Here is a 15225-nt window from a genome sequence, read left to right on the forward strand (position 1 = left end):
TTTTTTTCCAGATCTGTTCGAGTTTCATTGTAAAGCCTGGTATAAAAATGATGTCAGAAGAATGGTTTGCTGGATTATTTAAAAGCCTGCATACACCATTTACAAGGTATGTTGTTGACAGTTAAAAATGACATATCTATTATTCATGGGGTCCCCCCCTGACATAGACGAGATTGCTTGAATTTGGCCTTCGTAGATGAAAAAAGAGGAAAGTAATGGAGCTTGCAATGTAAACCTTTGCTTAAATGTGTCTTGGACTATTTCAGGAGCTCAGTATTGCGATTTTCCAGAGGGATGACCAGCTCAGGGACATCTGAGTGATGTAAGCGCCACTGGATGGAGTTTCCTGTACCCTCCCTCCAACCGCTTATCTCAGTTTCTTTGCTATAATCTTCATTTTGGGGTCTGCCTTACTCTGACTGCAGTGTTGAGGAGCCCATATCCTGCACTCAAATCCCTGCTATGCCAACTGCTAATCTTGAAGCCTGAGTTTGGCTGCCCAGCCCCTCTCAGGACCGGCTTCCCGTGTTTAAAATGGATACAATGATTTCTAGCTGTTTCAAAAGTTGTTGAATTAAATGGATGCATGTGATATACTGAGCACAATGTTCGACCTATGTGAGTCACTCAATAAATGTTAGGTATTAGTTTGAGAATGAAGAGATACCCTGGGCCTCAAAGGCAACGAGAGGAGAGAATGAAATCCACCTGCTGAAGTGTGGTCTGCAGACCTGCCGCAGCAGCGTCACCACCAGGGAGCTTGTTAGAGGGATGCAGCATGTCAGGCAGCACCTTGCACCTGCTGAATGAACATCTGCAGGTGGACATGATCCCAGGTAATTTGCATGCACATTAAAGACAAGCGCTGGACTCACTCCCGTTACAGGATATTGTGAGGGAGGGTTTTTCTGTGACCTCAGAGCTGGAAACAGAGGTGTGAAGGATCCCATCCATTTCAGGGAGCTGTCCGTCATTGGAGCTGGATACTCTTCTGGACTCAGATTCCAGCCCAGCTTTCTGAGGGTCTGCAGAGCTGACTCTCCCACAAGTCTAAATTAGCAGAAGCCTGGGAGTTGGGGACCCAATTATCAGTCAGGAGTTGGCTTAGAGTACAGTGGATTTGTGAAGTTTTCCTTCTGCTCCCCAAAAGCCCAGTAAGGGATATCTTTGGGAGCATCACGATTGAAGACTGGAGATTCTTGAAAGAAGCAGAAATAGGCATGCCATGCCCATTGCATGGTGGCTGAGCTGGGACCCTTAAGGCCCAGCCTGGTGGTATCATTTTACCAGAGAGGAGCATGGAGAGGGCATTCTTGGGAGACATTGACGCGGGTCCCCTGAAATTTGGGAGTATATATGAGCATAGGGAGTAGACGCCGATGCTTCTCTTCTTGAGCTTTCTGAAGTCAGGATGTGTTTGGGAAAGCAGCTGAGGAAACTATCCATCCCAGACCCTTGTGACCCTTGGGGAGCTCAGAAAAGGACCCAGTGGTTCCTTGGCTCCCTGTGAAAGAGCAAGGAGTAAGAGGAGAATCGGGGCCTGCCGTGCTGCTCCCTCTCAGGTGGGGCGAGCAGGGCCATGGATCATTAGTGTGGCTGAACGGGAACCAAGCTTCCCACCTGCAGGGGCCTTGGTGATGGACATGGTCAGGACAAAGTTGTCCACTGCCCCAGAAAACCATGGCCCCTGGAAAGACACAGAAGCGGAGTCTCAGAGGCATTATTCAGAGGAGAAGGATTCTTGTGGGGGTGTGTGTGTCCTTGAGCTTTGTCATATCCTGGCCGTGTTAGCCCTTCCCTGGGGAAGGTTGTCTACTGCAGGAACTCCTCTTTGCTATTGCTTAAGTGGGCATCAATTTGGGACAATAAATTCATTTTGTTTGTATCGTAACTGAAACTACATTAAGAATATATAATCTGTAATGGGTATATAAGTAAAACCATGAATATATATGTGCATATGTTTATATAAAATATATATCTAATATGTAACAGTGCATGTAATATGTACTGTTTTGGATCTCCTGAGGTGGTGCTGGAGGGGATGGGAAGGCAAAGCTTTCTCTCCGTGCTGGGAACTAGTATTTGTTGAGTCCTTGCTATGTGTCAGTTTCCTCTAGCATGTGGTAGAGCCAACATCTGAACTCAACTCTGGTCGCTTTCAAAGTTATAGCTCTTCCAGATGAGAGTTGCTGTATTTTCTTCCCTTTCTTTGAAATACCCATCAATTGAGAAATCTGATCTCTAACTGAGCCTCAAGTAGACATAAGTACTCTTTTATTTGGCCGGAGCCAAGAAAAGCAGCTGGGACTAGAGGTGTGCAGGGGTTGGAAGCCAGGTGTGCAGGATTGGTGGCCTTTGTTATGGTCCAGTAATTGAGGAGCACTGCTCAACTAGCCTGGCCCACCCTCCTGTGGCTCTGAGATGGCTTTGGGGTAAGGTGAATTGAGGTGTCTGCAGTCCTGATGTGTAAATAAATCTATAGAGATAAATCTTAACCGTGGAGGTGTAGTTCCACTTTACTCACTGTTTCTCATAGGCTTTGAGCAGTGCCAGTTGAACATTTGCCCATGAGGGCAGTTTGAGGCCTTTTGCTGAGCTGCATTTCCAGGGTCGGACCAGCTAGTGATGGAGCTGAGCCGGGGTGGATCTCAGGTTGGGAGCACTGGATTCATGTCTTCCCTTTGAGCAAGAGTTAAGAAGATATTCTTTCAGCCCTGGCCAGTGTGGCTCAGTTGGTTGGGTGTCATCCCATGCACCAAAAGGTCATCGGTTTGATTCCCATTGGGGTACATGCAAGGATTGTAGGCTTGATCTCCAGTGGGGGCGGGTGGGGTTGTGCAGGAGGCAGCCGTTTGATGTTTCTCTCTCACATCAATGTTTTTCTCTCTCTCTCTCCTTTCCTCTCTCTCTAAAATAAATAAAACATATATATATATATATATATATAATATATATATATATATATATATATATTTTAAAAGAGATTCAGGAAATGCTGTTAAGCTTCTTGTCCTGTTTTTTGTTTGTTTTATTTTTTTGTCTTTTATAGAACCATGTCTTTGAAGTAGGTGGCTGGGACATTATAATAATTAATTTTGCGTCTCTGGTAGCAGATTCACATGCCAGAGTAGTTTGTTCTTTATGTGAAAACCCCTCCTACCTTAGAACACACCACCAAGTATTGAAGAGTGGTTCCCAAGGGAATGGGGCCACACTTAAGTTCTCCCAAGGGGGTGGCAGTGGACTTGATGTCGCCTCTGCATCATTTATCCCGCATATATTTAAAGTTGAACTGCCGAGAAAAATGGAGCATACATTTTGCCAGCCCAAGAATGCTTCTTGCTTTGGGTGGGAATTCCCTTTTTCTGCGTGCATGAGGGCTCCATCCATCACTGCCCTTCCTAGTCCAATTTCATTAACCTGAGCCTGTGTTCATCTTGTGGCAGCTTAATAACCTTTATTTGTGGAATCCCTCAAAGAAAGCCTTGGTTATAAATCCCACGTCACAGAAATGAAGGCATAAATGCCAATCTGTGTCACTGCATAATATTTATTATTTTAATTAAAGAAAATGGATAGTGACATTTATTAGGTCACAAGTTACTTGTTAATGGCAACAAATGACAAAAAAATTACTGATTTTATGAGCAAATCTTGGAATGTTTCTCAATGATTAGTCTGCTACTCTCTCAATGTGAGTCGTGCTAACAATGCATTGGGCAGATTTTTGGAAGCAGGTGCTTGATTTTGGTGAGACATACTTCCTGTATAGGAAAGCCTCAGCTTACTGAGAGGGAGAGTCTGAAGTGTCTGGTGAGGTCAGAGTTGCTTTTCCCCCAAGATCTCTTTAAATATAGGTTGGTTCCCTGAGACAATTGTGTATGTGTGTGTGTGTGTAGGTAAATAGGTCACTGACAAACACAATAGGACAATCATGGTTCCAGGTATCAGGGATGTGTATTAACATTTTGGTCCATATGTGCGGCATCCTCACTGAAGTACCCATTCAGATTGGTAAATAAGTACAACAGAGTGGTGTATAGTGAGTGGTCCAAAGGCTGGAGACTTGCAGGGTGTTTAAACATAAATTATTTCCTTTAATGCTTATATTACTACCATGAGGAACATACTTTAGTATCATCCATTTATTTATTCATTCTGTCAGCATGGATTATTGGGATTTGTTATTTTATGGAAGAGCCTATGCTGAGAAAACAAACACACAGTTGTTTGGTACCTTGTGCACGGGGCCCCAGCCTGTAAATGACAGGGCTGGTTATGGAGCCATCGTCCGCGTGACTTCAACACGTGTGCTCTTATCACTATTCCACTCTGCCCTGAAACAGCCGCTTCTAATGATGGGATTTTGACCACCACGGTGAGCTCCGAGGAGCTCACTGCTGCTAAATTAATATTTGTTTGTCAGGTTATCTATAAAGTTCTGTTTCCTGGGGCTTTTACTCCTTTGGTTTGTGCGTTTCCTGAGTGAACAGGCTAAAGGACAGTGCTGAAAATTTAAGGCAGGCTGGTTTATTTAACAAAAGGGGTTAGCTTGTTTACAATCATAACTGGTATGGTCTTTATTTCGATGTATATTTTATGTGCATCCTATTGGTGGGACAGTATTAAAATACAAGAGTTATATTGTTTTATTCTTTTAGACCAATGACAGGAATAAGACAGACACAGTCCATACTTAGGAGGGGGCTTAAGGATAAAGCCCCACGAAGGGAGAGAGAGAAGGGAATATTTGTTGAATTCGTATTTTGTGTTAGCCGTTATCCTTGGCATTTTACATGCATTATAGCATTTAATCTTTTAAGATATTATTTTTTTACTTTACACGTGGGGAAATCAAGACTCAAACTCATTCCACCAAACAACTAAGGGCTATAAGATTGATTGCACACAATTGGTGTGTGTTCCCATGGCGTCTCTGATCGTGGGCCGCTGACCTTTGTAACAAATTTTTGAGGAATTTCCTTCTCTTTTCTTTCTTTCTTCCTTTCTTTCTTTCTTTCTTTCTTTCTTTCTTTCTTTCTTTCTTTCTTTCTTTCTTTCTTTCTTTCTTTCTTTCTTTCTTTCTTTCTTTCTTTCTTTCTTTCTTTCTTTCTTTCTTTCTTTCTTTCTTTCTTTCTTTCTTTCTTTCTTTCTTTCTTTCTTTCTTTCTTTCTTTCTTTCTTTCTTTCTTTCTTTCTTTCTTCCTTCCTCCCTCCCTCCCTCCCTCCCTCCCTCCCTCCCTCCCTCCCTCCCTCCCTCCCTCCCTCCCTCCCTCCCTCCCTCCCTCCCTCCCTCCCTCCCTCCCTCCCTCCCTCCCTCCCTCCCTTCCTTCCTTCCTTCCTTCCTTCCTTCCTTCCTTCCTTCCTTCCTTCCTTCCTTCCTTCCTTCCTTCCTTCCTTCCTTCCTTCCTTCCTTCCTTCCTGTCCTTTTCTGTTTTTTGCCTCTGAGTTATATTGGCCTCATAAAATGAATTGGGAAGTATCCCCTCCTCTATTTCCTGAAAGACTTTGTGCAAGAGTGATAATATTTATTCCTTCAGTAGGTGATTGAATTCATCAATGAAGCCATGTAGGCCTAGAATTTTCTTTGTAGAAAAGTTTTTAGCTACAAATTTAGTTTTTAAAACAGATATAGCACTCTTCAGGTTTATTACTTCTTGTGAAGTTCTGGTAATTTGTGTCTTTCTAGGAATTTGTTCACTTCGTCTGCATTATATTTACATGATACAGTTTTCACAATAGTCCCTCATCATTTTAACATGCGCCATTATGTTCTCTCTTGTATGACTGATGTTGGTAATTTATGTTTTTCTTTTTCTTTTTTGATCAGATATGCCAGTAGTGCTCAATGTTAAATATATTTTTAAAGAATCAGCTTTTGATTTTGTTGACTTTCATTTCATTGACTTCCCCTCTTTATTATTTCCTCCCCTCTGTCACTCGATTTAAATTTCTTCTCTTTTTTGAACTTCTTTCCAGCAATGGATCATTCATTTGAGACCCTATTATTTTCTAATATAAGTTTTTATCATTTATTCATTTATTTTTAAGAGTCAACAACTAAATTTTTATTTTTCAATTACAGTTGTCATTCAATATTATTAATTTCAGGTGTACAGTACAGTGGTTATATAAGGTTTTTTTTTTTCTCATTTATTTTTAGAGAGAGTGGAAGGGAAGGGGAGAGAGAGACAGAAACATGATGTGAGACACATCAATTGGTTCCCTCCTGCACCTGCCCCTGCCAGGGCCAGGGACTGAACCTGCAACTCAGGTATGTGCCCTTGACTGGGAATCAGACCCTCGACCCTTCGGTCCGCAGGCCGACGCTCTAACCACTGAGCCAAACCAGCCAGGGCATATAATATAAGTTTTTAAAGCTATAAAATTGCCCTCCAAGTATTGCTTTAGGTGCATCATTCATTTTTGATACATGGTGGTTTTCCTTATTGTTCAGCTAAAAATATTTTATCATTTTCCTATACATGTATTTTTTTCTTTGAACCATACATTATTTAGAAGCATGTTGCATATTTAAAAAAATACTTGGGTGTTTTATAGATATTTTTTCTTACTGATTTCTTACATAATCCCATTGTTTCACATTTGACTTCTTTTAGTGTTTTTCTCATAATATTTTAATACTCTTCATAATTTAAGTCCTTACAGTTGATTGATAGAGTAAACAATGCCACAGTAAACATCTTTGTGTGTGTCTGTGTATATGCTTATCTTCATCGTTTGTGTAAGACATATTACCAGAAGTGAAATGATAAGGGTATGAAATTTAAAGAGTATGCAATTTTTAAAATAATATTTTCTATTTATTTATTTATTTATTTATTTATTTATTTATTTATTTATTTGGCCAAGTTGTCTTTCATGTGTATGCCCCTCTCGCCTCATCTCACTGATCAGGATTCCTATTTCCCTGGAGCTTTCCTAGAGAGACTCCTGTCTGCCTGGAGTATAGTCAGTAAGTGCCTACTGAGGTTGTACAATATAGCTGCTTTGAGAAACAGCCTATGTTTTATAAGCCTTTTAGATTCCACAATAGGCAGACAGCCTCTCCCACTTTCTGTCTCCAAATACACTTTCATTTTCAAACTTTAGGGCTATAAAAGCAATTTTGCTATTCAAAAATTCTGGCCATATCCTTAGTGTCTATTCCACTTTTATTTTTTAAAGGACAAATGTAAGTTTTTAAAAGAATATTTCAGATCCCCACAGAGGTGCCTTAAAGATCATTTTCTTGGCTCACCTGGTTTCTTGATATCTATCTAGGATTTTGGAGCAATCAAGAGCCTCCCAGGCTGTATAACATTTTCTTTCTTTCCGAACATCTTGCAGAACGCTAAACCCACCCAGGGTCCTGCAATCAGGCCATAGGGTTTCTTTAGTATCAGCTTCTTTGTAACTTAGTGCAATCCCCAGGTCTCTGAGAACCCATATCCTTCCCCAAGTGTCTCTAGTGGAGTTATTACATTTATAATAAACATATCAATACACTCCTATTCTAGGGCTAATAATTAGTCTATGGTGCAGATGTACACTGTGTTGGGATTTATAATAATGACAAACAAGTCTTTGAAATGTATGCTCAGTTTACACCGGCTTCTTCAGCTTGTGGGTGTAAGCAAGGCTTCATTAACCATAATAACCCGTACATAGTAATACCCTCCATATTCAAGCAGGTGCTCAGCCCTGAGTATGTGTGACTCACATGTACTGTCGGATTTGTCTTTTGAGTCTAACTGCTGTTTCTGCTGGATACAACTGAATCTGCTGCCACCAAGGCCAGTCCATATTCAAAGAGAGTAGAATTAGACTTTCCCTTTCAATGGCAGGAGTAGCAAATATAGCCATGTTTAATTTTCCACAAAATGGAAAAAAAAAAAGGAAAGGAAAAGGAATTAGTCAGGAAAAGAGAGTCATGACATATATTATGGGAAAGGAGTTCCCTACATGGATGGACCTGGTTCCATGATGGTGGGAAAAGTCCAGGTGTGATGGTTTGGAAGCCAGAATATCAGAGACGCAGTCACTAATGACTGGGGCTTGAGACATTGGGGTAGATGGGGAAATCAGAGCCCCTGGGGAGGGGAAAGAGCCTCTGTGTCTAGCACTGCCCTGCACAGTGGGAGCTCATGGAGAAGTCTGAGAAGCTGCCACATTTGGCTGCCACAGTGTCCTCCAAACAATGGCTTCCACTTCATTGTAGCCTTCCAAATTTCCTGTGAGTCCCTGTCATTGGGAAACTCTAAGCTGAACCCCTATGAGAAAGTAGGTTCTAGAAATGGAGATACTAGAAACATAGAAGGGAGTGACGGCAGGGTCATCCTGACCGTAGGTGCTCCAGCACAGAGACTCTCTTTCTTTGCATCCTCATAACATCTAACATATGCTCTGCACAGTGCATGGGTTTCATAAGTACAGTTCTTTTCTGCATTTCAACACTTACTCATGCTCTTTGGAGACCTTGCACTATGCTGTGATGAGAAATTAGAAAATCAGCCTCAATGATACACCTAAACCCTCATCCCAGAGACAGACAGATAGATCGTAAGACAGGCAGAGTATGTGTGATCTAACGTGCTGGCCAGGTGCTTCAGCCCTTAGTGCAGTCTTTCTATAGAGCCTGGAAGTGCTTTAGTCATGTTGCCTCTCATTGCAGGGGGAGAGATTCAGTTGGTTTAACACACACCCTTTTAAAATGCAAATACCCTTGAAACAGTGATATGGTCTATGACTTTAGTGTAAATTCATCTCATTGACATTGCCCGCTGATCTAAAAGGACTTTTGTGAGCAGAGTTAGTGTTAGCTAGGGCATGATGAATCTAAAAATGGCTCACTGGGCATCCTGTCAAAGGGTCACCATTATGCAGCAGGGCCTAGACAGGAGAAGCATTAGATGAATAGGGGTATCAGGTTTGGGGTCCATGGGCAGTTAAAGGGTGATGCACAGGCACTTGGGATCTAGAGGCAGGGGATAGAAAGCTCCAGGATGAGAGAGGGGGAAAAAGAAAGTGAATGTATTACTGATGAATGACATAATTTTTGAAAATTTTCTCCAGATTATCTACACATATTTAAAAAGAGTCTACAAACACAGAAGAATGAATGTCAAACTTTTAGATCTGTCTGGTATCTTGAATTGAACTAAGGTTGTAGACAAACTGCTAAACGGCATGAATTCTTTGGTGATCCACTGGTAGATTACAAAATTAGGGTAGAGGGACATTCAATGTAGGGGCTGGGTGATTTAGATACTACCTGATTAAGGGAAGCCATCCATCACCCCAGCCCTGGTCAACAGCATAACTCAATTTCAGACCCCATTGGAAGGAGGGAGCAAGAGTGGCAGATACAGTTTCTATCTCTTCTTCTCTCAATATGACCCAATAGGCTGGGAGTTTACCTTGTACAGCAGTAGCCAAATAGTTATGAGCAGCCTGTCATGTGAAGGACAGCTGCCAGGGAGACATTTTTGTCTCTCCAAGGAAGTAGAAGCCAAAGATAAGTACTCTTTGGGTTTTCAGTGGAGTCCTCCGTCTGAAAGTGAGGACAAGCTCAGGCTTCAGCTGAAGGGAGTGATGAAGCCTGGAACATTAGAAAGGGCGGGGGTTAAGTTACACAGTTAATGTGGGTCATGAGAAATATGTTCTTGGGAGACGAGGAGAGGCCGGGCAGGTTAATCATTTCCCTGTTCAAAGCACCTATGACACCTCAGTAGGACCAGGGTTGGGGGCCTGAATTTCATACCTGGAAGAACCCAACACATTGTGCTAGGATTGTCTTCGGAAAACATCAAGGATAAACCTACAGGTGAGGAAAGTTCAGCAAGCAAGAGTTGAACAAGACAAGAGAAGGAGCACTGGCATCTACACCATCAGGCTTCTTGCTTTTTGGATGTCTCATTCTGTCAGCTTGTGATTTCATGGTCCAGGTGCTAGTCTTGAATTACTGGCCAGATTGCAAGCTTCCCAGGGCAAGCATACATTCCTACCTGTGTCCAGTTCTTACATAGCATCTAGGCTCGGACTGTGCACATAGTGATCGCCCAGTGTCCACTTGATAGTCACACTTGTTCATTACCACATCTCAACGGCCATAGAAAAAATGCCACGTCCTTGGCCCTTGGTCCTTCCCTATAACCTCTGGTATACCCAGTAAATGGAGCCCCTTCGGGACGTGATGGGTTTTCTTTTGTCAAACTGGTGAGTAAATGACATTGCCACTCTGTCCATTCATCGCCTCAGTCGCTGCTCATCACTTAGCTCATTCCTCCAAAATCTATTGATTAAAGATCAACCACAGAAGTGGCCTGAATGACTGGAGTTGGAATGCCACGTCTTAGGGCTCTCTGCCAACTCCTCGGGAAGTTCTGCTTGCCCAATTAAACACCTCGCCTCACCCTCACTGCTTCTGCAGTGACTTCGCTTCTCATCCACCTGTTATTGAGCATTAAAGGCAAACTCAATTTTATGCAGATAAATGGAGTTTAGTGGTAATGTGCCATATGACCTTTGAAGTGACAAGATGACATTAATTTTTAGGGATTCTACCTTCTCAGGCTGTCACTGTTGAGCATGTAAGTTGATGCGAAGTGGAGGTCTCGGCATTCTGAGGACGTACTCACAGTTTAACATGCTGTTTCAAATGTAAGGAGGCTCTCTCTTTAATTTTTTTTTTCACCAGCTTGACAGTTTTTCAAACATATTCACTGTCAGCCCTAACAACCTGTCAACAAATGCCATTATGTGAAAATTGCCAAGGCTCGCTTGAGGACTGCGAAAAGTGACAGACATGCCACACGGATAAGTTTCTCAAAAACCCAGGGCTGAAACTTTTGAAAGACACTCTGGCCCTTCCAAGGAAAAAATGAACAGTCAGATCTCAGGGAAAAAAACAACAACATACCCTTGTCGTATCAGATATCTGTTTCTGTCCCAGGCAAATGGAGGTGTATGTGAAAGAACAAAACATACAGAGGACAATAGCTGCGGAGATCCGAGGCTACGCCGTGCCTGACAGTTATCAGTGAATCCAAGAAAGGAACAGAAGACTACTGTTTTTCTTCCACTAGAGAATTTAAGGGAAGGTCTCTTTCGGTTTTAGATTGAATGTTTCTGGGAATAGAAGCAGGAAGAAAGATTAACTTAGATAAAGCAAAGTGGAGTCCACGTGAACGTCAGACATACAACACTGAGAACTCATCTTCATATTGGGACAGGACATAGCCTCGTGGTAAAATATGAGGGAAATAGTTTGGTGTGGTACAAAGAGCCTTGGATTTGAAATTAGGAGACCTGGGTTTGAAGCCTGGCTCTGCTATTGCAGTGTTGTCTGGCCTTGGGAGTTTGATTGAACTCTGCCTGCCTCAGGTTCCTAATCTGGGCACTGGGAATGGTAATTTAATACTCATCCCAAAGTGTTGTCGTGAGGATTATGAGTTAATGCATGAACAGGACTTTGCTTAAAAATTAGAGTTTAAATCTGACACTCAATCTGATTTGGCAAGAGAATGTCTCTGACCCCAGGGGTCACATATCTCATTTTAGTTGTAATTTGGCTTTTCATTTATAACTAAGGTTTCTATTTACCCAAATTCATCTCAAGTGAGATGTTTTGTATTTTGCATTACATTTCAAACCCAAAGCAACTCATCCTTGAACACTTGTGGTAAGAGAGGGAGGCAGGTGACATAGGAGAGAAGGAAGCTGACCTGGACTGCAGGTGTGTAGACCCTCCTGTCCAAATGACTTCTGTCCTTACTTGATTTATCCACAGGCCTGGGGCTGCTAGATCTGCTGTTGTTTGACCATTTTTTCTCCATTTTATTTTAAGCTCCAGAGCTTTCTATCTGCTTTTATCTTACATCTGACGCCCCCAAGATGATGAATTCTTCCCTAAAGAGGAATTCATGTAGGAGACCCACAAAGAGACCAAGGTGACAATTTCCCGGGGCACTCTACTAGGAGACCAAAGGTTTGCCTGCAAGTCTTGGGCATTTTGTCCTAAGGAAGCATAGAAAGGCAATATTTAAACAGAATTAGTATGAAGCTTCCTGGGGACTGAGACTAGGAAGTAGATTCTGAGGTCAGTGGACATTGAGTGCTGGGTATATTTGTCTCTGTTCCCCAGGTTTCTTCTGTCTGTCACTTTCATAGCCACCTCCCATCCTCAGATATAGCTGAGTGCCCTTTGAAACCTTAGACTAGCTCATATTTTCCTGTTGTGACTGGGGCATTTTTCAAAGGAGATGGAACTCTTTTCCTTTTCTATGGTTTCTCTTTGGACCTTCTGTGTTGATGCTGAACTCCTGGTTTAGAAGGATGTCTTTGATGCTACTCAGGAGGTATTGATCAGGCAGGGAGTCTCAAATGTAGATTGACTGGTACTTATCAAGGGCTCTCAATGTCCCATATACAAGCCCAAAGGACAAATACTTTCTGAACTGACTGGGTGTAAAATCCGTATTTGTAGTGTATGACCCCATTCTTGGGATCTACACTACTTATGGTCAAATTTGGGGATAATTGTGATGGTATAGGGAAGCTAGAAAAGGACTGGGAAGACATGAACATGTGGTCGTGGATTTAGCCTGCCTCAAGTTTTGTAAAAATCTTGACCTTGACCCTTGTTTATCAGATATGACAAATGATGCTCTATTTACTATGGTTAACTTCGCTGAGCCTCTGTTTCTGCCAGGTGTGAAATGGGAATAAAATCTGTGTGTGAGAGCCCTCAGGAGAGACTGTGTATAAGAAGATAAAGCTACCAATCTGTGACTGCCCGTAGGGTCTGATTTAGGTGGTAGCCATTGGGGTCCTAGCCATTTGTGATGATTTTGCTTTTGGAAGGTGTTTGACTTGAGTTAGTATCGAAGACGGTTATCTGTTCTGTAAAAGTGGTGAATTTGCTGTTAATTATGATGATGATAATGAAGATGATATGACAGCCCCAGCTCACTGATAGTCACTTTGTACAAGGCATTCTACATGCATAATACCACTTTACCTCCCATATATAATCCATCATAACTGGATTAACTATATACCTCTGTTAAGCCCTTTCTAAAGATGAATAAACTGAGGTCTAATTAAGGTTAATGAGTTTCTCAAGGTTATACAGCTATTGAGTGGAAGAGCTAGTCCCACTTTTGTCTGGGTCCAGGGCTAGAGACCAGCTCTCAAAGATATGTGCTTTTCACAAAGCCTAGCAGTCGGATTCCTAGAGTCCTTTATGCAGCTGCCGAGCTCTTCCAGTTTAAACTTTCCCTGTTCTTGCCTTTGCCATTGTGCCCTTGGGAGCAGAGCCTTCACCTTGATTTTGACTGTAGCTCCCATTAACTCTAATGGGCGCCTAGCACATCTCCCCCAGCATGTGGAGATGAGATTATTTCCCATCCAATTGTTTTAATGTTGTGGGTGTTGAGTGAATCTACAAACATTTAACCTCTGGTTTTATTGTAAGGCTCAAAGCAGACAGGGTGTGGGGAGGAGATAAACCAGGACACAGATGCCAAGAAAAGATGTATTGGAGATGGCTTTATGAGAGCACAGCACATGGAACAACAAAAAAATAATTACAGGTGTATTTGAGAAGTGGATGGATCTTTCTGTTTGGACTTTGAGTGCTAGATAAGTATTTCCAGAATGCAAAATGGAAGATGCTAGGAGAAAAAACTGCATGTTACATCAAATTGTGGTAGAATAGCAGTTTATTTTTTCATTATTTAAAGAAATGTAATAATATTCCTGAATTTGTAGAGTGCATCAGGGTTTTGTATACATTCTTTTCTTTTATTTATTTTCTGGTCCTCATGATAAACTTGTATGGTTTGAAGGTTCAAAGGTCTGGTCTTGGATGCCCTTGTGTTGAGTCCCACTAACACCACTTACAAGTTTGTGACCTAGAGAAATAGAGTTACTCCTTCTGATAACAATGACATGTTCATACCTCATGGGGTATATATATTTTCATATATATATATAAACATATATATAAATATATAAAAATACAGTTATATATGAAATAAATAGATATGAAATATATATTTCAAATAAATGTAGAGGTGGGAAAAAGTATGTTTATAATTGTTCGTATGGAAAATAATACAATGATTAATAAATAATAATACAAGAATAAACTCTGCTTCATGTACTCACAGCTGTAAACCTACTTTTGCCCATCCCTGTATTGTGAAAATAATACATATTTTATATAGATAATATTATATTAATTGCCCTGTACAGGCTTGGAATTTATCAGGTGCTCATTAGATGCTATTATATTAAAACTGTTATTTCTTTCATTCCACACCCTCCATTTAGTAATGAGTAAGCAGAAGCTCAGGAAGGAGACTTGAACCACCCATGGTCACACAGCTCATTCAGGTCAGAGAGGGAACATGAGGATAGGGTTTCCCAATTCCCTTGGTATCCATTTTTATTGGTTACAGAGGGGATAAATAGTTTGAGAAACTGATTTTCTGAATTCACTGCTGAGGTTTTCTAAAAGCCAGTCCCAATCCACTCTCAACTGGCTCCAGTTGTCGCTAAGAACAATTCCATACACAGCCCCATATGGTATCCCTTCCCCCCTCCCCCTGTTTCCTGGCTCATGGTGGCAGCCACTCCTCTAGCCACTGTGCTTGGTGGCCTCTTGCTGTTCTGCTTCCACTGGGAATCCTGGTCCTGCAGTGCCCTCAGTCTCTAAGTCCCAGAGCTGGGCTGGTTGGCTCTCTGGTTTCTTCTAGCAACCTCAGCTCTTTTATTTAACAAAATCTCTTTTTGTAACCCCCCTACTCTCTCCCTGTGATCTCAGAACAAGTTTCCAAGTAATTGCAAGTTACCATAAGCAGCAGCTCTCGCAACTTCCTGTCCTAAACGTTGGTCTCAGACTGCATTTATGACTTCAGCGTGAATTCTACCCCAGTATGATACATTTTCTAGGTGTTACACAAGTCCTTGGATCTGTGACCAACCTCAGTGGGAATAATTAATTTCAGTCCAAAGAGGCCCACCCCTTAGGTTTTCAAAGAAATGAGCCCTTTCCTGATGCCCCAGTCTTGCACCCTGCAGCATATATCTGATGTTTCTATGAAGCACTTTTCCTTGTTCTAAGACTCTTCCATTAGTTGTGTGCATCAGACTGGCTTCTGCATTGGAATGCAAGTGCTTTGAGAGCAGAAACTGCCATATATATATATGTATACAC

At 41.7% G+C, this 15225-nt stretch overlaps 1 long non-coding RNA gene across 1 annotated transcript in view; it reads left to right on the forward strand.

The window, feature by feature from the left end:
- Positions 1 to 15: 15 nt before the first annotated feature.
- LOC107524806 (uncharacterized) overlaps positions 16 to 15225 on the forward strand; it is a 227920-nt gene continuing 212710 nt past the window's right edge. The window contains exon 1 of the long non-coding RNA XR_001602009.2: positions 16 to 106. This is a non-coding gene — a long non-coding RNA (uncharacterized LOC107524806). The remainder of the gene's footprint in view (positions 107 to 15225) is intronic.

This window comes from Miniopterus natalensis, chromosome 18 (assembly GCF_054644295.1).
Source record: "Miniopterus natalensis isolate mMinNat1 chromosome 18, mMinNat1.hap1, whole genome shotgun sequence".
NCBI lineage: Eukaryota > Metazoa > Chordata > Mammalia > Chiroptera > Miniopteridae > Miniopterus > Miniopterus natalensis.